The 22,071-nt window shown below is 43.6% G+C and overlaps 1 long non-coding RNA gene across 1 annotated transcript; it reads left to right on the forward strand.

Moving 5' to 3' along the window:
- Nucleotides 1–2,166: 2,166 nt before the first annotated feature.
- LOC125397511 (uncharacterized) lies at nucleotides 2,167–20,594 on the forward strand. Its single transcript, XR_007231074.3, has 4 exons — nucleotides 2,167–2,332; nucleotides 5,617–5,806; nucleotides 18,241–18,281; nucleotides 19,258–20,594. It is a non-coding gene; the product is annotated as an uncharacterized LOC125397511 (long non-coding RNA).
- The last annotated feature ends 1,477 nt before the right edge of the window (nucleotides 20,595–22,071 follow it).

Below are 22,071 nucleotides of genomic sequence, written 5' to 3' on the forward strand. Positions count from 1 at the left end.
GGGTATAGGTATTTGAGTCCTCTCCAGTTGACATGAGTTAAGTCATGCATTTGTGTAGCATTTTGTATGAGCGGAGTTGAGACCTCTATGAGATGGGCCCCTGAAGCTGCAGCATCTGCAGCTGCATTCCCCTGGGAAACGAGGCCAGGGAGGTTTTGGTGTCCTCTGAGATGCTGAATATATATATTTACCTTCTAAGAGTGACCCGCACTTGGTTCTTGTTCAGCTGCTTACACTTGTTCAGTTGCTCCACCCACTGGTCCAGCTGAATACCTTGTCCATGGTGGTGAGCTGAGCATCCCTGCTGCCTGGATTGGCAGGCGGGGGTGGGGTGGGGGGGTGGGGGAGAGCAGCACAGCCAGCACCCTGACTAAGCCCAGTGGGCAGCTGTGGTGCCACAACCTCCAGAAGCTGCTGCCCTGCCCCACCTGGCCCAAGCCAAGTGCCCCGGGGCACGTGGCTAGGATTGCAGAGGCTCCGTGTCTCCGGGGCTTCTGCCCAAGGGCACCTGCTCACTGCCGCTGCTACCTTCAGCATCTCCTTGCTCTGACCCGGGTTCTTTCATTCTTTTTTCTTCTCCCTTGGCCTAGAGATAGGCAGCCCGGTTGTGAGATCCCAGCTGGTTGGGACCTCTTCTTTTCTGAGGACCATCCTGTGAGCTCCCATGCCTATCAGGCATTGGAATCTTTGTCCCCCCACAAATCATAGTCATATTGGGTCAGAACCCCTCTACCATTGGAATGGTCCAGTTAACTGAAGGTACATCTTTCCTTCCTTTGGTTAAGGGGACAGGAAGGCAGCACCCCCCCACATCTAGTTTAAAGGTTGATTTGCGATGGGTTTCCCATTGATATAAAATTTGGTGCAGCGTTCTGTGCCCCAATGGTACCCCTTGTGACAGCAAGGACAGGGATACAGAGGGTGTCCCTTCCGCACCTGGGTCTTATTGCCCTTTTGTGGGCAATTCCTCTTAAAATGCCCCAGTTGACCACACAAGAAACATTTCCCAGGTGTTTGCTTTTGCTATTCAGCTGCCAGGGCTTGAGTAACCACCAGGGCTTGAGTAACAGAAGAGGCTAGAGTTTAGGTCTGGGCCCGAAGGGCCGGCACAAGAGTCTGGTTGGTATGTGACTGGGTCCCGACATTCTGCGATGCTACAACCCATTGACTCATGGGCCCTTCCCTAAGGCCAGCACGAGCCATCCTAGTATCTCGGTTCGTACCTTCCCAGACTAAAAGTTTAATGAATTTGTCTCTAAGCCCACAGGGGGGCAATTTCCTCTCAAGGCTAGTCTGCACACAGACAATAAATAGGAAGCGGCTCCCCCTGGTTTTTGCTTCATGCCAGCTATAGGTAATTCAGTGGGTCCCTCCTCTAGCTTGGCCCGGGCCTCCAGGCCTGCTTGTCTAACTTGTTCCCAATAGGGAGGAGCTGCAATCCCGGCTTGTTGGACCCCAGTGGAAAAGCCTGCCCCCATACCAGTTAGCATTGGATAAGTGATGGAAATTGGGGGGTCGGCTACTCTATTGAACTCTGCCCTTGTGCCACAGGCCTCCTTAAAGAAGGCTGTCCATTTAACATATTGGAATCACCCAGGGTAGCCTTGGCCAGATCATTCCAGTCCTTGGGGACACAAGGATGGTAGGCTACCTCCTGAAGGAGGGTCATGGCCCAAGGCGAGTTGGGGCCATCCTCCGTCACTGCATTCCTCAATTCTTTTAGGTCTTTAGATTCACAAGGGTACCAGGCTAGGGGGCGAACAGTGCTAGGGCAACATTGACTGGGAAGGCTTGGGGTCTGTAAACCCTAGCCCTTTAGGCCTCAGTGTAAGTATGTATCAGCAGGACGCTCCGCTCCATGTTCCTCCCAGAGGCTGGTATATTAATTTCTTCCTGGCAAGGACGGAGCCCCCTTATTTGTCCTGTTCCCCTTCCCCATTTTATCCTTTCCAGGATGACTGGGGGCATAAGGAGGCAGCCAGTCCTCTTCACAGACAATATCTACTTTCCTTTTTGTCTTTACCTGTGCTGCCATATTCCTTCCCCCGGGACCGCTCTTCAGTAAACTGTGCCCATTCTTGATCTTCACTCTTGTCTGTCTCCTTTCCTTCTGTTTTTTTTGGTTAATCAGTTAACCTTTACTTTTGAATTCTTTAGACCTCTCGCAATCTTTGACCTCTTCCTGCTCCTCTTCGCCTCTCTCCTCCCCCGAGGTTGTGTTACCCATCATGGACTTCCACTCACCCTGAGACCGCTTTGCCCTGGGACTAGTACCCCATGTTGGGCACCAGTTCCTGGCTTCTTTGAGCCTCCATTTGCCAGGCAAGAAAAGGTGAGTGCGTTCTCTGCCCATTCCACAGCTCCATGATGCAGGACAATCAAATGCGATAGGGAGTCGATTCAAGCAGGCACTCTGCTTATTACTGTGAGTGTCAGCTTACATAGGTTAAGTGACATGGTGTGATGTTGGATAGGGGGTACCTCTATCCAATGAGAGGCAGCCAGACCCTCCCTCTATCAGGAGGGACATTTACCTAATTTTTGCTGTCTCATCCTTACTCAAACTCGAGCCAGGCTTTTTTTATGTCCTATAGGCCTCGAGGTACAGGCCCTGAGATAATTTTGGCCTAACAGAGTGTGGTAAGAAGCTGTCCATGTATACATCCTCAGAAGGCATCAGAAACTTTGTGGTTTGGTGTAAACTTACAGGGAGAATTAAAGAGCTTGTTCCTCTATTAGTTTGGTAGAAATGATTCTGCACATCTGGGCATGCTGTCGTGAGCAGTGATCCCAGAGTCCAGGCACCTAGGCAGGAAGACTGTGTGTTTGAGACCAGCTTAGGCTACTGAGTGAGCACTCAGAAAACAACCAAGTTTTAAAGGTACACGTTACTCATTTTTTCCCATTGACCAAAGGACAAGATCAATGTGTGTGTGTCTATTAAATTGGGCTTTCATACTGTTACTGATATTAGTTAAGATAACATACCAAGATCATTATTTATTGCTTGATTTTTGCAGACACCAATGCATTTAACTTTCTAAAATGATTGTTTTAGGAAAGAGATGTATCTATTGTTTGCCTATCTACCTATCTCTTTCTTTCTCTATCTATCTATCTATCTATCATCTATCTATCAATCATCTATCTATCTATCTATCATCTATCTATCTTTAATCTATTATTTTTATCTATCTCCCTTGATATATTACCTATAATCTATGTTTCTCTAGCACTGTGTGTCTATCTGTCTATCTATCTATCTATCTATCTATCTATCTATCTATCTATCTATCATCAACTATCTGTCTATCATCAATCAATCCTCTTTGTATTTATCTATTGTCTATCATCTGCCCTGCTATCCAGCCATCTATCCGTCTGTCTGTCTATCATCCAGCCATGTCTATCTACCTATGTATATCTACTATGTCTATATAGCTCTCTTATCTCCTGTTCTCCTCTTTCCCTCTGGTTTTTAGTTGGGTTTTGTCTCTGGATCTTGCCCATATGTGGGCAAGTTCTTTCCAGAGTCTATCATCCATGGATGAAGCTGAGAAGCTAGATACAAGTTCCTCACCCTCCTTCCAGCTGCTCAGGCCCAGTGTGCAGTGACTGCAGCACAGACGAGCCACCCACGCACTCTATAACTGATTTCCCTTTTGCTCCCAGCTCCTGCCTAAACTGCTTATCCCTGACTGTTCTTCTACCCTGCATTTCCATGTTGTCTGGTAATTTAGGAAGCTGTAAAGTAATAGCTTCAAACATATCTCTTACCTTGTGAGTGAGTCAGGATGCTTTTACCATTGGCACCTAAGAACTCCATAGGCTCATAGGCTCAAGAGTTCTCTCAATTTCATAGAAAATGGAAGATGTGATTTTCTGTAGGATAATGATAACTGTTCCCCCCACCCAACCAACACTTCCAAAAGCGTAGGACTTTAGGCATAAGAGTGCTGGAGATGGTGTTTCACTGTGTTTGAAGGGACCAGGAGCTGTGGTAGAAAGATAAAGATTCAGAGCAAGGAGCTCAGCATCCCTTGGGAAAGGCAGTTCAGTCCTGTTGCAAGGGAGAGGGGGCCCTTTGTTCCGTCCCTGCTGCCTTGCTAGCTTACACCTGAAATAACCACACAGAAACTATATTAATTGAAGCATTGCTTGGCCATTAGCTCTTAACTTCTTATTGGCTAATTCTTACATCTTAATTTAACCCATTTCTATTAATCTGTGTATCGCCACGTGACTGTGGCTTACTGGCAAGATTCTAACCAGCGTCCGTCTCAGGCAGAAGATCCATGGTGTCTCTCTCTCTGCCCTTCTTCCCAGCATTCAGTTCTGTGTTCTCCACCTACCTAAGTTCTGCACTATCAGGCCCAAAGTAGTTTCTTTATTCATTTAACCAATGAAAGCAACACACAAACAGAAGGACCTCCTACACCATAGTCCTTGTGGTTTTTTTTGTAAATATGTATGTACATGATCCCCAAAAAGAGGAGTTAAACTTGAATTTTCTTCAGAATTGGAGTTCTATGTTCTTCAGCATATCTAAAAACTTCCTGGTTCTGAATTCTCATTTCTGGTAATTACATAATGATGAGTAAAGAATAGGTAATAGTTAAAACATCAAATGATGCGAGCCCCCAGCACTATACATAAAAGCACAGCTGACAGATCACTAGACAAGCTCACGGGAGTAGTGAGAAACCCTGTTTGCAGAGCTTCGGGAACACCTGTCTTTTGAATACTCACCTCCAATTCTGTAAAAATCTTGTGAAGCCATAGTCTTCCTCTGTTTCATAGTGTGATTCACCCGAAAATATCCCAGCAGTGTATAAATCATTGAGTAATAACTTCTTACTGTACTGGCAACTGAATGATCTTTTCCCACATTGGGGGGCCCTGATATAAAAGCATTCACTCAGCCAAACCTTTGTTCTTATAGGCAAATCTACATAAACCTACCCCCTTGTCATTATTCTTATTGACAGGACTTCTGGCAAGGGAAGGAGCCCTTCTAATAGACCACATAGGGACCTTAAAAATACAGGCACTGAGCAGGAGAGATAGCATGTCTGTCCTTACTAATAAACAGGTCTGGGTAGGGCTAAAATTTTCAACAGCCAACTCAGGAGAGTGTAACCTACTAGCCTTTGCTCTACCCTAACAAGCTATTAATATTCTGTACTTACTTTCACCTTGGTTTTACTAACACAAGATCTTAGCCTAGGAAATTAACTGTTTATGCCTTTACCCCTAGAGATGCAGGAAAAAAGCTTTGGTCACTAAACCAGCCCCAGAGAAAGGAATTCCTTCTCACCTGGGTGCCAGTAGGCACCCCACTAGTGGCTAGAAGTGGCAGTCTCCAAAGAAATTCCCTTTAACTTAGCTAGCAAGATACACATCAAGTGCCATTACCTTCCTTCTGCAGCTTGCACTGGTTGCCATAGTTACCACAAATGCACCGCCATGTTCTCAGTTGCTGTGGGAGGAGTGGAAGTACTCAGAGAGTATCCAACTCTGTAGTATTTTTCTTCCCTACATCTATCAGTTACAAACTCTGACTTAACTAACCACACAAATGTAGTTTACACAAAACCCCCCTTTTTCTCTTTTTAGAATTCTGTACTGATTTAAGCCTTATCTTGAACTAATCCTCCTGGAATCTACAGAGGAGCTTCACGGCCATGCCCCATCTGAGACAGAAGGCACCTGCCTGCCTTGTCAGTCTCCAGCCATCTCGTCATCCTTAAGGAATAGCACAGAGCCATTGCTATTGCCTAACTGTGGAATTGCTCACAGTGCCTGTGTGAGTGTATAAACCGGAAACCTTGTGGGGTTGGGAGGAACACCGGAAAGGAATAGCAAGGGATGGTGAGGGGCATCGAGAGCACTGGAGCGCAAAGAGGAAGGATAAACGGGACACGATGAAAAGATTCATGTCAGCTAATTTATTAAAATTACCCTCAGACCTTTCTAGTCAGTTTTTGTCAGCTCTAGTGGTCCTTCTGAATCCTGAGAGGTTTAGGAGGAACGGCACCCCAACATAAACCTTCATAACTGAAGAGGAAGAAAAGCATTGAAGAGGTGGAGAAGGGGTAAATCCATTTCCCTCTAAAGCTTCAAGTCGTGTGACTTAGTGACACCTGCATTTATTCGATGAAGGTCATGGTGTGCTCAGCGTCAAGGTCAAGCACGGAACCCCCTTTTGCAGTTACCACACTGATCTTCTCTACCGTAGCTTTTCAATTTGAAAAGGAGCGTTCTTTGGTGTGGGAGGTCCTTCTGCCTATGTGTTGTTTTTATTGATTAATGGATAAAGAACTGCTTTGAGCCTATAGCAAGGGCAGAACAGAACTAGGTGGGAAAAATCTAGGTTGTATGCTAAGAGAAAAAAGGCTGGAGTCAGAGAGAAGCCTTGGAGCATCCAGAGACAGATGCTGGGAACTTTAGCCGGAAAGCCATAGCCATGTGGTGACGTACAGATTAATAGAAATGAGTTAAATTAATATAAGAGTTAGCCAATAAGAAGCTAGAGCTAATGGGCCAAGCAGTGATTTAATTAGTACAGTTTCTAGGTAATATTTCAGTTCTGGGCAGCTGGGACAAACAATTGCTTTCTTACTACAGTACTTAAATTGTATTAATAGTTTAGGTGTGAGGCCTCTAAACCGCTTCTTAAAGCCTTATTATCTCAGGTAGAACTTGAGCATTCGAGTCAGACAGTTAACTCTAACCTGAAAGGTCATTGTTGCTCCGTTAGGGAGTCTGACCTGACGGTGTGGCTCAGGGATGATGGTGTGTGTGTTTGTACTTGGGTGCATGTGCACTTGTTCTCACAAGTATGTGAAGGTCGAAGGTCAAAGTCAGGTGTTTTCCTCCATTACTCTTCACTCTCCCTTTTAGAGCAGGGTCTTTTGCGAACCTGGAGCTTGCTGATTCAGGGAGCTGGTTAGGGAGCCCCTGGGGTCCTTTTCTCTTCTCCTCAGTGTCAAGATTACAAACACTTCCTGACACCTTGGCGTCCACCTGGGTGCTGGGGATCCAATCCTGTCTTGGTTTCCTAATATGTAAATGATACGCATATATTAATACATACATGTATATACACAAGATGTGAGACTCCTGATAACAGCATCCAACACTTAAAATAAAGGGAGCAGATGGAGTATTGCACAGGGCTGGGCTCAGAGGCATCTGTGTGCACAGAGCTGGAAGCCGAGGAGCAGCTGATGTGACAGCTCAGGCCTGCTCTCTCCTCTCCCACAGTTCAGCATCCCTTCCCAACTTCAGGTCCTCCTTTCTCTTTTTGCTTTCAGGTGCTGTTTTTTTTCTTTCCTCTCCAGGGAAAAGCTAATGGATCTATTTTCACACATAAAAAATAGCCTTGTGGGACTTTTCATCTTAAGGTTTGTGGTTCTCTAGAGTTAGAGGGCCTATCTGAATAATAAGAGATGGCAAGAAATACTCTTCAGGCTGCCAGGGTTGCTCAGTGGGCACAGATGCCTGTGGCCACGTCTGATGATCTGAGTTCCACACCCAGGGCCCATGGGAGAGGGAGAGAACTGACTCCATAAAAGTGTCCTCTAATCTTCACATGTGTGCCATGGAAGGTTTCACACACACACACACACACACACACACGCACGCACGCACACACGCACACACGCACACACACACACATACATACACACACATACACACACGCACGTGCGCACACACACATGCACTCACGCAAGCACACACACACACACAGAGTGAAAACTGAAGAAATATTCTTCAGTGTAGATTCTGAGTTTCCATTATCTGTTGGGAGATGCAGGTTTACCTTGTGAGACAAGAGTAGCTTTTAAAATGACCCGGTGGTACTGAGAGATTGCACATGCATGTGTGTGTGTGTGTGTGTGTGCATGTGTGTGCAAGTACATGCCTGAGGCCAGAGGAAGACATGGGGCGCCCTGTTCTATCCTTCTCTGGCAGCCAAGTGTCAGGGGCAGATACTCACCATACCTTTTTAGATCTTTTGAGATAAGTTTCTCTGGTTGTCCTGAAACTCACTGTGTAGACCAGGCTAGCCTCGAACTCAGATATCCACCTGTCTCTGCCTCCTGAGCGCTGGGATTAAAGGTTGTGCCACTGGTACCAGCCACACTTGGCCTTTTAGTGTGGGTGTTCAGATTCAAGCCCTGGTCCTTAGGCTTGCGCAGCAGGTGCCTGCTCCTACCTGGTGAGTAGAATCCCCAGCTCTGCTCTGAGATTTAACCCTCAGAGTCCGGTGTGCGACAGGGCGTGCCTATGAAATGAACCTTGGTGTGGATTAGGAGAGGAGAGAGAGCAGCACAGGTGCCCTGGGGGAACAGGCTGCTCTGGGTCGCAGAAGTGTGCTTTAACAGTCTGCAAATACCACACGGAATGCAGAAATATCCCTGCAAATGTTCTGTTCTTCAGCGTGCTAGCTCTGCATTAATTTATTACCTGGGATTCCTGTGCAGTTACAGGGCAGGGAAAATTTATTGTAATGTTGCCTCGAGGCACTGTGGAACTCCCAATTTCCTTTTAAATAAATGACTTTTAAATTAAATAAGTAATTTGGTGGAAACCTTTAAAAATGAAACTGTATACAAAACTACCACATTAAGTGGGAAGAGCAGCACTGCCCCCCGCCCCCCGTGAGGGGGCTGTGGTAGTTGAGAGCTGAACCGAGCTTACTCACCTTCCCTGTATTGACTTTTCCCACACCTGATTCCCTGGCTTCATGTGAGTGTAACATATTTAAAAAATCGAAGTCTAATTTGGGAAATATCAATTTACATCTAATGTATGCCAGGATTCTCTATTAACTAGGACAGAAAACTAATTTTTAGACCTTTTCTGAGCACACCATGTTATCAAAGTCAGGCAGATTTAATAAAGATGTCAAGTAAATGCGTTCATTTATGACTATATTTGAGGGGTGTCAAAGGCTCCCAGGGAGACACATTTCCACTAAAAGACTGGCAGTATCAACTGAAAGATGCTCTGAAGGACTCTGATTTAAGCAGTTCTCCCGGGTGGTGCATCATTAGTAGGGAATGTAGCAAAGTCCAAAGACAGGTGCTACCTGACGCTGGAACCGACTACCCTTCAGGAGCATGAAGACAACCTGGCAGCACTTGTAAGGTTTTGCTGGGGCTGGAATTCAGTTTAGCAAAACACAGGAGAGTCTAGCTTACCCTTTTCCCTTTGTCAAGATCAGCTGGTGTCCTTGTATGGCTTGCCTGGTTTGGATCAACCTTTCCCACTTTTGTAAGGAAAAAAAAAAAACAAACCAAACCATACAGTTTGTGTGTATTTTTTTATTTTGTGCATGAAAAGCTAAAGTGTTTAAAAATTATACGTGTGTGTGTGTATGAAAGAGAGAGAGAGACTTAACTTTATTAAGTCTCTCTCTCTCTCTCTCTCTCTCTCTCTCTCTCTCTTTCTCTCTCTGTTCCTGAGGAGGCCAGAAGTGCTGGATTCCTTAAGTTGGAGTTACAGATAGTTGTAAGCTGTCCCATATGGATGCTGGGAACTGGACTCAAATACTTGGCTCTTAACTGCTAAGCCCTACCCACTGTACTTCTTTTTAAGTGTAAAAACATGAAAACCTCCATATAAAAGTGAACATAGTTTCTCAACAAACTCTTATCTATCCACAAACAACAGCAAGTTTTTTGCCTATCAAGTGGTATCATTTTGAAGCAAACACCAGATATGTCATTTTAATAAAAAGACAAAGAGTCCTTTAAAAGGACCACATGTAGGCTGGGTGATGACTTAGTAAGGTGCCCGTTATACAAGCATGGGGACCGCGAACCCATGTAAAAGCTGAGCACGGTGGCATGTCCCTATAATCTTAGCGCTTTCTTGTCTGTCCTTGTAGTCAGTCCATGAACCACAGGCACAGTGCGTGATCGTGTCTCAACTAAAACAAGAGAGAGATCCATAGACAAAGAAACATGGCATCAGTCTCTGACGTCCACATGCACTTGTACATGTGCACAAAACACATATGTAGATGTATAGCATGTGCGCACACACACACATACACACACACACACACACACACACACACACACACACACACACACATGTCCCATTCTTACTAATAGCCCAATAGTTTCTTAATGCCATACAGCATAGTGACAATGTTAAGGTTTCCAACTACATGTTTCTAACTGTCTTAAGACTATACCCATCTCCTCTCAGGATCAGGTTCTTGGCCATTTCATGTTTATCCCGTCTGCATCTATTTTGTCTTCTCAATAGTTTTTGTTCTCTAGAATTTCTGTTTGTGTTGAGACAGGGTCTAATACAACCCAGGCTCACTTTGAACCTTGCTATGTAGCTGAAGATGACCTTGAACTCCTGATCTTCCTCAGAGTACAGGAGTGTTCTACCAAGCCTGGTTTCTCCTTTAGAATGTTCCAAGTCTGTATCACTCTTGCTGCAGCTTCTTGCTGTAGTTCAGCATGTTTGTTTGATCTTCATTTTTTAAAAATTGTATTTAGCTTTAGAGGCTGCACCCAATTCAGATTAGATTCTTTTGTTGAAACAACCACAGAGATTGGACAATGGTCTGTCTACTCCGTTCAACTTAAAAATCAATGTTTTACCCCCCCCATTTTCCTCTTTCTCATCAGAGAAATGCCACTTCATTGCTAAAAAGAATGTTATAGTTTGTATAAAAGGCAGAGCCAATACTTAATTCTTTCCTAATCACTTATAAGTTTTCAAAATAATGTATTAGTTCCCAGTCTTCTTTTGATGTGGTCCAGGCTGTCCTTGAACTCACTATCTAGCTGAGGATGATCTTAAGTTTTTGGTCCTCCTGCTTGCATTTGAGTTGAGTACCAAAATGTTGGAATTGTAGGTGTGTGCCAACATATTCCGTTGAGTTAGTTTCTTATCATCCTCCAAAGATCAATATGGATTCCGCCACCTTGCCTAATTATTGTACCATTGTATTGTAAGATATCCAGATTCTTAGATTGTTTGGGGGTGTCTGGGTGAGTTCTTCCAGTAAAGACAGCATTTGATTGTCCCCTGGAATAAACATTTCCATTTTCAGAGTTGGTGACATAATCTCATCCATGGATGATGTAAATTAATAAAAGCTGGTGACAGTTTGACTTTGTCTTCTGTGTGAGCCATGACACCCATCTTCTTTTGCTTTTGTCATCAATTTTTCTCATTATTGGACCTTTGGGCTGGGATTTTCATTATGGTTCTAGACTGGAGTCTCACAACTAGCTTTCCTAGGATAGTACATGTTCATTAGTTTCAGAGTACATCATTATGTGAGATTTTACAAAAAGCCTTCTTCATATATCTGTTCAATATTCTGTCACTTCTGTATCTGGAGCACCCTGGCTAGTTCCCGCAGCAGTGGGTCCATGTGGATTTTAATGGCTTTGTGTCATACATGTTATTAGAATTGAGAGGAAAAAAGACCAATTCCACGATTGTCCAAATAAAGCGAGCTGTATTTTGGGGTGCATCAGGACTGCCAGCTGGCTGTTTCACCCTAAGTTAGGATTTCAGAGAGGCTGCTTAAGGGTCTTTTTTTTTTATAGGAGAGATAAGGTATTTACAGGGGCAAGAGAGCTGGCAGTTACACATTGTTAGAGAAACACAATGAAAGGGAGGAACGGTAAGGATATTCATCTTGTGAGTGGGGTCACACATTTAGCATGGTTTGAAAAAACATGTTTTTCATTACCTGTTTGATTGCTTTAGTACTGTGGCAGGATACAAGATCAACTCCAAAAAATCAGTTGCTCTCCTATACACAAAGAACAAAGATACAGAGAGGGAAATCAGAGAAACATCACTTTTCACGATAGCCACAAATAGTATAAAGTATTTTGGGGTAACTCTAACCAAGGAAGTGAAAGATCTATTTGATAAGAACTTTAAGGTTTTGAAGAAAGAAATTGAAGAGGATACCAGAAAATGGAAGAATCTCCCTTGCTCTTGGATTGGGAAGATCAACATAGTAAAAATGGCAATCTACCAAAAGCAATCTATAGATTCAATGCAATCCCCATCAAAATCCCAGCAAAATTCTTCACAGACCTTGATAGAACAATAATAAAGTTTATATGGCAAAACAAAAAACCAGGATAGCCAAAACAATCCTATACAATAAAAGTACTTCTGGAGGCATTACCATCCCTGACTTCAAACTCTATTACAGAGCTACAGTAATGAAAACTGCTTGGTATTGGCACAAAAACAGAGATGATGACCAATGGAATCGAATCGAAGACCCAGATCTTAATCCACAAACCTACGAACACCTGATTTTCGACAAAGGAGCTAAAACTACAATGGAAGAAAGAAACCATCTTTAACAAATGGTGCTGGCATAATTGGATGTCAACCTGTAGAAGAATGAAAATAGATCCATATCTATCACCATGCACAAAACTCAATCCCAAATGGATTAAAGACCTCAACATTAATCTGACCACATTGAACCTGATAGAAGAGAAACTCGATAGAAGAGAACCTGATAGAAGAGAAGTAGTCTACAAGCCATGGGCACAGGAGACCACTTCCTAGGTAGAACCCTTGTAGCACAGACAATAAGAACAACAATGAATAAGTGGGACCTCCTGAAACTGAGAAGCTTCTGTAAAGCAAAGGACACTGTCATTAAGACAAAAAGGCAACCTACTGATTGGGAGAAGATCTTCACCAACCCCTCATCAGACAAAGGTCTGATCTCCAAAATATACAAAAAACTCAAGAAACTAGACACTAAAACTCTAATTAACCCAATTAAAAAATTCGGTACTGAACTGAACAGAGAATTCTCAAAGGAAGAAGTTTGAATGGCCAAAAGATGATGGAGGAGGGTTATCTGTCTATTGTGTTATTTTCATTGGTCAATAAAGAGACTGCCTTGGCCCTTTGATAGGACAGAAAATTAGGTAGGTGGAGTAAACAGAACAGAATGCTGGGAAGAGGGCAATGGGGCAGACGCCATGGAGCCAGCCACCAGGTCAGACATGCTGAATCTTTCCCGGTAAGCCACACCTCGTGGTGCTATACAGATTATTAGAAATGGGTTAATCAAGACGTGAGAGTTAGCCAGTAACTAACTCTCTAGAGATAATGGGCCAGGCAGTATTTAAATGAATACAACTTATGTGTTATTATTTCTGGGGCTAAGCTAGCCGTGCGGGAGCCGGGTGAGGCGAAAAGCAGGCATGCCCGCAGTCCCTCACTACAGATGGCGCCCAACGTGGATAACTGCATCCACAGAAAGTCTGAGAAAACTTGGGAAAGAATAGAGTAAAGCATGTTTTCTTGGTAGCAGCAATTTCTCGGGTCTGCTCTGCTTGCTAGAGGCAAGCAAGTGCTCTCATCTAAGAGAGGCTTCCTGACTCAGCTTTAGCTGCAAAACCTTGCAGCTCATTAAGAGGTCCTGCCATGAAACACTTAAACGGTGTTGATGAAAAGCTGAACGCATGCTTTTCGGTTTTAAGCTGTAGCAGGAAAAAAGCTGTGCTGTTTTAAAATGCTGGTTTTCTGGGCTGTCCTGCCAGGGCAAACTCTGACTCTTTCAGGCAGGCGGTTCGACTGAGTGTGGTCTGTGAGCAGAATGCTGCAGCTTGCTGGCAAGGACCTTGAAATGCAGTAGAGTTGTGGCAGTGAACACAGCTCTGGCTGGTACCTCAGCCACGAGGCTGGAAAGCTAAGGAATGGGCTGGATCTAACTGTCAAAGCCACGGCTTTAGTTCTACCCATTAAAGACTCATTTGGTCAGAAAAAGAGAGATATACAGTAAAGAGAGATTCAAAGATGAAGAAAACCTCTAAATATTTTACAGTGTGTTAAAAATATATGCAGGCTAAAAGTTAAAGTTCTTAATGTAAAAAATGGAAGAGAGTAGTTGGGTGTGGTGGTACACACCTTTAATCCCAATGCCTGGGAGGCAAAGGCATACTGACCTCTGTGACTTCAAGGTGTGGTAGCACACACCTTTAATCCCAATGCCTGGGAGGCAGAGACAGAAGGATCTCTGAGTTCAAGGTGTGGTAGCACACGCCTTTAATCCCAGCACTGGGGAGGCAGAGACAGACAGATCTCTGAGTTCAAGGACAGCCTGGTCTACAGAGTTATTCCAGGACAAAGATATACAGAGAACCTGTGTCAAAAAGTAAAAGTAAAAATAAAAGAAATAGAGGTTAAAAATAAAGCTGCATAAAGACGGAAAATACACAGAGAATCTTGATACTGTATGCTATTATGCTCTCTTTGAATTGTTTGAATGCTGAGGAAGGAGCAACAGCTGCTAAAAGATATTTGTTTATAAATGCTGCTGAACTAATCCAAGATAGATATGTTGAAAATACCTTGACTTCTGAATTTGGATCTAAGGATATGATACTTTGGAAAGGAGGTTCTTCTTTTGTTTTCACAGAGGATGAGACCCTGTGGATTGCTTCTATCCCAATATGGTATGATAGACCACGCCCTCCTGAAATGTTGCCGTGAACACCCTCAAAAAATTACTTCATTCAACTGCCAACTGAGATGAAGCTAGCAAACAGGTTTACTGTGAAAGACCTGATTAACAGTGCCCCTATACAGCAGGAAGAAGTTTGGAGAGAAATAACTACGTCCATATTCCCAAATATTGTTTATAAATGTTCTTTTACATTTAAAGGGGGATATGATATAGATATGAATAATTTCATTGGTATGGATTTTAAGGTCAATTTTGTTATATGTATATATATTTCTGATCTTGACTGATGTATTGTGATTGTGTAGTTCATTTTAAAAATGTAATGTATAATTAAAAATATAGGTTGTTAATGGATAATACTAGCTTGTAGTAATGTTAGTCTGATTTTCTAGATGTGCATAGATATATTTCAGAGAGACATTCTTCATATCTTTCAAAGACTACAGAACATGGCATTTAATGTTTTAATAACTTAGGACTTTTCATGACAATGAGACACGTCTGCTTCTGGCAGCACCAATCTACTTCAAGAGGAAGAAGGGCATCGAAAAGGCTCCTTATGGAGTTGGTTAGCCATTTGGGCAAGAAACTGTTCTTGCCTGGACTGTTGTATAAACTGGACACAGAGAACCCACAGAAAGAGGACTGCTGAACTTGCCTAAAGGTGAGATGATCATTCGGGGTTCCTGATTCATGAAAGAGTCTGCGAGACATTCTGCAGGACACAGCAGATAGTGACTGAATTGCCTTTGAAATTTCCTGCTTCATGGAAATGTCTCTGGATATTATGGGCCTGAAGGCTGAAGATGGGTGCCCCAACGATACAGAGGAACTTTGGGTGACTGTCCAGGCAGCGAGATGTCTCTGTCATTTCTAGAGTTTTGGAAGTTGCTTACTTCTTGTTTACTTAGGTAATATATCCTTCTGGAGTCTTTGATGGAGTTAAAGAATGGATAGTCGTAGTTATAGTTTTCCATTATTATGATAAAGATATAGTTATAAATATTGTGACTGTAATTCTTGCTTGATAACTGTTTTGTTATGTGTAATTTTACTATGTCAAACTGAAAGCCTTTCTTTTTTGTTTAAACAGAAAAAGGGGAAATGATGGAGGAGGGTTATCTGTCTATTGTGTTATTTTCATTGGTCAATAAAGAGACTGCCTTGGCCCTTTGATAGGACAGAAAATTAGGTAGGTGGAGTAAACAGAACAGAATGCTGAGAAGAGGACAATGGGGCAGATGCCATGGAGCCAGCCACCGGGTCAGACATGCTGAATCTTTCCCGGTAAGCCACACCTCGTGGTGCTATACAGATTATTAGAAATGGGTTAATCAAGACGTGAGAGTTAGCCAGTAACTAACTCTCTAGAGATAATGGGCAAGGCAGTATTTAAATGAATACAACTTATGTGTTATTATTTCTGGGGCTAAGCTAGCCGTGTGGGAGCTGGGTGAGGCGAAAAGCAGGCATGCCCGCAGTCCCTCACTACAAAAAGACACTTAAGGTCATGCTCAACCTCCTTAGCGATCAGGGAAATGCAAATCAAAACCACTTTGAGATACCATCTTACACCTGTCAGAATAGCTAAACTCAAAACACCAATGATAGCCTATACTGGAGAGGACGTGGAGTGAGGGGAACACTCATCCATTGTTGGTGGGAATGCAAACTTGTGCAGCCACTGTGGAAATCAGTGTGGCGGTTTCTCAGGAAACTGGGAGTCAACCTCCCTCAGGACCCAGCAATTACACTCTTGGGAATATACCCAAGAGATGCTCTATCATACTACAAAAGGATTTGTTCAACTATGTTCATAGCAGCACTATTTGTAATAGCCAGAACCTGGAAACAACCTAGGTGCCCCTCAATAGAAGAATGGTTAAAGAAGGTGTAGAACATATACACATTAGAGTTTTACTCAGTGGTAAAATACAATGACATCTTGAAATTTGCATGCAAATGGATGGAAATTGAAAACACTTTACTGAGTGAGGTAATCCAGACCCAAAAAGAGGAATATAGTATGTACTCACTCATAAGTGGATTCTAGTCATAATTAAAGGACATTGAGCCTATAATTAGTGATCCTAGAGAAGCTAAATAAGAAGGTGAACCTAAAGAAAATCATATAGTTTTCCTCTTGGATATTGGAAGTAAACAAGATTGCCAGGCAAAACTTGGGTGCAAGGGGGTGTGGGGGGAGTGGATGTAAGGGGAGATGGGTTGAGAGAAGGGAGAAGGGGAGGATTGGGGAAAGTTTGGGGAAATGGGATGGGTGGGATGGAGGAAGGGTGGATATGGGAACAGGGAAGTAAATATCTTAATTAAGGGAGCCATTTTATGGTTTGCAAGAGACTTGTCTCTAGAGGGGTTCCCAGGTCTAAGGAGAGGTCCCCAGATTGTTCCTTGGACAGCAGAGGAGAGGGTGCCTGAATTGGCTTTGTCCCATAGCCACACTGATGAATATCTTGCATATCACCATAGAACCTTCATCTGGCAATGGATGGAGATAGAGACAGAGACCCACACTGGAGCACTGGACTTAGCTCCCTAGGTCCAAATGAGGAACAGAAGGAGGGAGAACATGAACAAGGAAGTCAGGATCATGAGTGGTGTGTCCACCCACTGAGATGGTGGTACTGTTCTAATGGGAGCTCACCAAGGCCAGGTGGACTGGGAGTGATGGAGCATGTGATCAAAATGGACACTCTGAACGTGGCTGGCAATGAAAGCTGACTGAGAAGCCAAGGACAATGGCACTGGGTTTTGATTCTACTGCATGGACTGACTTTGTGGGAGACTGGTTTGTTTGGATGCTCACCTTTATAGACCTGTATGGAGGGGGGAGGACCTTGGACTTCCCACGGGGCAGGAAACCCTGACTGCTCTTAAGACTAGAGAGGGAGGAGGAGGTGGGGAAGGGGAGGGAAAAGGGAGGCGGGGAGAAAGTGGAAATTTTTAATATATATATATATATATATGTATATGTATATATATGTATGTATGTATTTCTTGTCTTCTTCAGGAAAACAAACAAACAAACAAAAAACCACCAAAAAACCATGTTTTTCAGTTTGCATCAGATCTACGAAACAGGAACATATTTGTAATTACCAATAAAAACCTTAAATTGTAAGGACTTAACCCAGGACAAATAGGAACTTTTTCTTTAACTAAAAACAGAAACCCTAACCTGCACAGGACAAATAGGAGCTTATTCTTAACGATCTTAACTACAAACAGAACTCTTACCTGGTGTGGTTTGAATGAAAAAGGCCCCCATAGGCTCAGAGGGAGAAGCACTATTAGGAGATGTGGTCTTGTTGGCGTTGGCGTGGCTTAGCTACAGGAAGTGTATCTCTGGAGGCTGGCTTTGAGGTCTCAGAAGCTCAAGTCAGGCCTAACGGCTCACGGTCTCTTCCTCCTGCCTTTGGATTCGGATGTAGAACTCCCAGTTACCCCTCCAGTGCCATCTCTGTCTGCGTGCTGTGCTGCCATGCTTCTCAGCATGATGATAAGGGACTGAACCTCTGAAACTGTAAGCCAGCCCCAGCTGAATGTTTTCCTTTGTAAGAGTTGCTGTGGTCATGGTGTCTCTTCACAGCAATAGAAACCCTAACTAAGACAACCTGTGAGGTATATTGTTCCTGTTTTGGTCTCATATCTAGGCTCTTCTCTTGGCTCCTTGTGCCCTTGGTGTGACCCTAGTACCCACTGACAACTTCTCTCTTATCTTCCAGGTTGATCCTCTAGATTTCCTGCTTATTCACCAATATTTAAGGTGAGGGGAATTCAAGTACTTTATGAGGTTTTGGGCTTAGGACATTGTCTTAGCTAAGGTTTCTATTAGGGTTATAAATCACCAGGATCCAAAGCAACTTGGGAAAGAGCTTTATTTCAGGTTACAACTCTCAGGTTTCTCCATCTCTGAGGGAGGTCAGGCCAGGTACTCAAGGCTGGGACCTGGAGGCAGGAGCTGAAGCAGAGACAAAGATGTGTCCTTACTGTCTGCTTCTCAGGGATTGTGCAGCCTGTTTCATAGGCAGCCCAGGACCACCTGATGGAAAAAGTGACCCATGACCTGTGTCTTATTCTAGAAATAGCCAATTCATACTGTTTTCATGCAGTTGTTTATGTGAGATGGTTTCCCCACATATTCCAAACTGGCTTTGGCCTCTTATCCTCCTGCCTCTGCACCCATCCAATGTGACTGACAGTCTTACGAGATGGGGGAAAGTGGAGTTACATATGGGGAACTTGCTGTGTGATCGTCGAGGAAGGAATCAAAGCCATTCGACTACAAACCAAACTATGCCGTGAACTAATGCTCCTGCTGAAGGGTCCAAGAACAAGAATATAAAAATGTAGATTCCAGAAATAGGAATGTAGAAATAAAGGAATATAAAGGTGTAAGCCTAGGAGAACGAGAACAGATTGTCAGCAGCTTTCTCAGTAGCTTGAGGATTAACTATTAACAGTGAGTTACTCTGCTTAACAACTCATAGCTCTATTCACAAGGCCAAAGCATCTCTCTGCAAACTGAGAGCTAGCCTATGGATATGAGCTGAGTCAACTTTTAAGAAATAAATATATGACTTCTGGGTTACTCATTATCCCTGCTATGTGAAACTGGCAACATCAAAGGGGTGACATGTATTTTGCATATGTTCATGTGCAGGTGTGTTTGTGTGTTCCTGTGCCCATAGAGGCCACAAGGGTTCTTCCTTAACCACCCTCCACGTTATATTTTGAGACAGGATCTGTCACTGACCAAGAACCCTCCACGTGGATTTCAGGAATTCCTGCCTCCCCAGCTCTGGCATCACAAGCGAAGTCACCATGTCTGCTTCCCCCTCCCCCCCACCTCCCACTGCCTGCCACCGCATGGTTTCTAAGGGTCAAATTCTGAGCCTTATGCTTGCAAGGCTGGCAGTTCATGCATAAAGCCATCTTCTGCTAGAATACATCTGTTACATGGTGTTAAATAAGTTAATATGTATAAAGGCCCATAACAATTTTTCAAGAAAAACTGTGATTCTGCTCATGTTAATGGTAGCTGCCCTAGAACACACATACCATTACCAATTAAGGAAGGTAACATGAATTCAATTTTGTGCCTTTGAATTGGCACAAAAGAATGTAAACAGCAGAGACCATTGCTCACTGTCAAAAATGTTGACAAAGAACTTGAACAGGTGTCTGAAAACTTGCCCCTTCACCTATAAATGGATAAAATACTGCTGGTTCCTCTGATGGTGTATCCAGTAGAGAGAGAGTTAAGGCCTTGTGATGTAGTTCTCAGAGTGTATGGATACCACAGGTCCAGACCCCTGGACTTTGCAAAGTTTCAGTTTTGTATTTGCCTCTGGCCATTGAAGTAGACTGTGCAAGATAGTCACTTTGTCCGTTTTCTCACTTGCAAAACGGGCATAACAACAATAGCACTGGCCTGGTGGGAATAATTAAAGGACTGAAAGTACTTAGAACTATACCTGTTAAGTAGCAAGTACTTAGTAATTTTAATTTATTACTGTTTACTACTAAGATGGAAGGTGCCCTAGCAGCCCAAGGAAGAAAACATTTTAGCCCAGCAGAACCAAGAAAATCTTCATGGAAAAGCTTATAGCTCAAAAGCAAGTTTTGATCGATTAGTAGTTCCCCGGGGAATGGGATTCTGTATGGCCCTGCAGGTTTTGTGGTTATGTTTTGTTTGCGTTATTTATTTATTTGTTCCAAAAACGCAACAGATAAAAATATATCCCTTCTTTGAGTGACAATATGCAGCACAAATCACCCGCCCGCTGAATTTCTCAATGCTCCTGCAACTACAGTGTTTAAATGAGCTGAAATGCATTTGACATTACTGCAGCTTTAAGGATGCATGAGCTCTGTGTCACCCCAGAAGTCAGCCCCTGCTCGCCTCACTTGTCACACGCCATTAGCAGTATCCCTGGGCGAGGGACCTAGGGTTAAAGGTTAAGTTTAGAAGCCATCTTGTCATTTTTCTGCTTGCAATGGTTGGATGCAGACTGAGAATTCATTAAATATTTAATTTTGTTTGGTTTGCTTCAGGGTAAAGGCTAAAAGAACTCTGGCTGATGTGTTGTTGATTCCCCCCTCTGTTCACCTGTAATTTTTCTTGATCTTCAACGGAAGGATCCTTTCTTTAGGTGCATAATTATTTCTGGAACTTGACTATTACACACTTTAAAGAAAGTGTTTGGAAATGCTACTCACAGAACACACCTAGCAAGAGCTTGGTGCAGACCCTTGCGGGTCCCAGAGCACAGCTAACCTGAACTCTGGGTTAGATTCCTTCTAAACAGACTTATTTATAAAGCTCCTGCTATTTTCTTTTGCTGGGCATCTGCTGGACAAGGCAGCAAGGCCACTTATGGAGTGAGGAAAGTTCCTTTTATCAATGTCCCTAGGGCATAGTTCTACAAGGACTGGAGAGCATCTGGGTAGACATTTCTCCTTAGGTGCCTTTCTGTTTGGTGGAGAAAAGCACTTTCCTTCGACCGTGTGTGTCAGAGCTCCTTGTCAACACTGAGAAAATAGGCTTTTAGTGCTGACCAGTTCACCCTTCTGGAACATTCCTCTTCTTTTAAGCAACCATAGAAATACCAGGACCAGAGGAGGCACAGGGCACCTTTTCTTTGTCTGAGTCTTCAGACAAGGGAAGGTAACTGGAGCTTCCTCCAACACTGGCCCCTCCAGAGGAATGACCAATTTGCAGGGCGACTGCTGCCGTCTCCACACTCTCTCCTCTCATTTGTGGGTTGCTGAAGACACTGCTTTGCTCTGACATCACACTTGAATCTCTCCAACTGTGCCAGAAAGCTCCAAGGAATGAAAGATCGGCAGTTCCTTCAAAGCCACTGGCATTCCCAGCCAGTATTTCCTCTTCTTACACCGTTCTGTCCATCTTCTGTTAGAAAAGAACAGTTGGCTTATATGCAACCAGCCCCTGGGAAATCCTGCAGGAACTCTCGAGGTTTCTTCACATGTTTGGAAGCCCATTGAGGGGAGGGAAATGCAAGGCTGACTACAGGTTAGAGGGTGACTGTGCTAGGATGAGTGTGGGGGAAAGTCAGGAGACAAGCGTTTTTCTCACTGTGTTCTTCTAGTGCATGTTGGGGTTGTCATGTGGGGACCAAGTGTTTAAACACAAACTCTTGCCTGAGGGGACATTCACATCCAAATCACAACAGGCTTGTAGTATTTTGCCAGAATGAGGTTAACAGGGTGATGGCTCCTTTTAGTTTGGAATTTCAAGGACTAGAGAAGAATTTATATTATGACCACCCAGGTTGATCATGGTATGGCAACATTTGCTTCTTCCAGGCCATTTGTGATAGACGTTCAGAAAGGAGGAAGAATGTGGAGAGCATGTTTTATAACAGAAACATTGTATCTATTCATTGAAACCCAATCCAAAGGGCATCTGAAGTGGATTTTCCCCTTGATTACAGTCATAAAATGATGACCGTACTGGGTCATTGAATGTGGAGTGGCAGAAGTTGGAGCAGGCTAGAGTGACTGAATGTTGTCCGGGTAGATGTCAACTT

This window comes from Myodes glareolus, chromosome 20 (assembly GCF_982192425.1).
Source record: "Myodes glareolus chromosome 20, mMyoGla1.1, whole genome shotgun sequence".
Lineage (NCBI taxonomy): Eukaryota > Metazoa > Chordata > Mammalia > Rodentia > Cricetidae > Myodes > Myodes glareolus.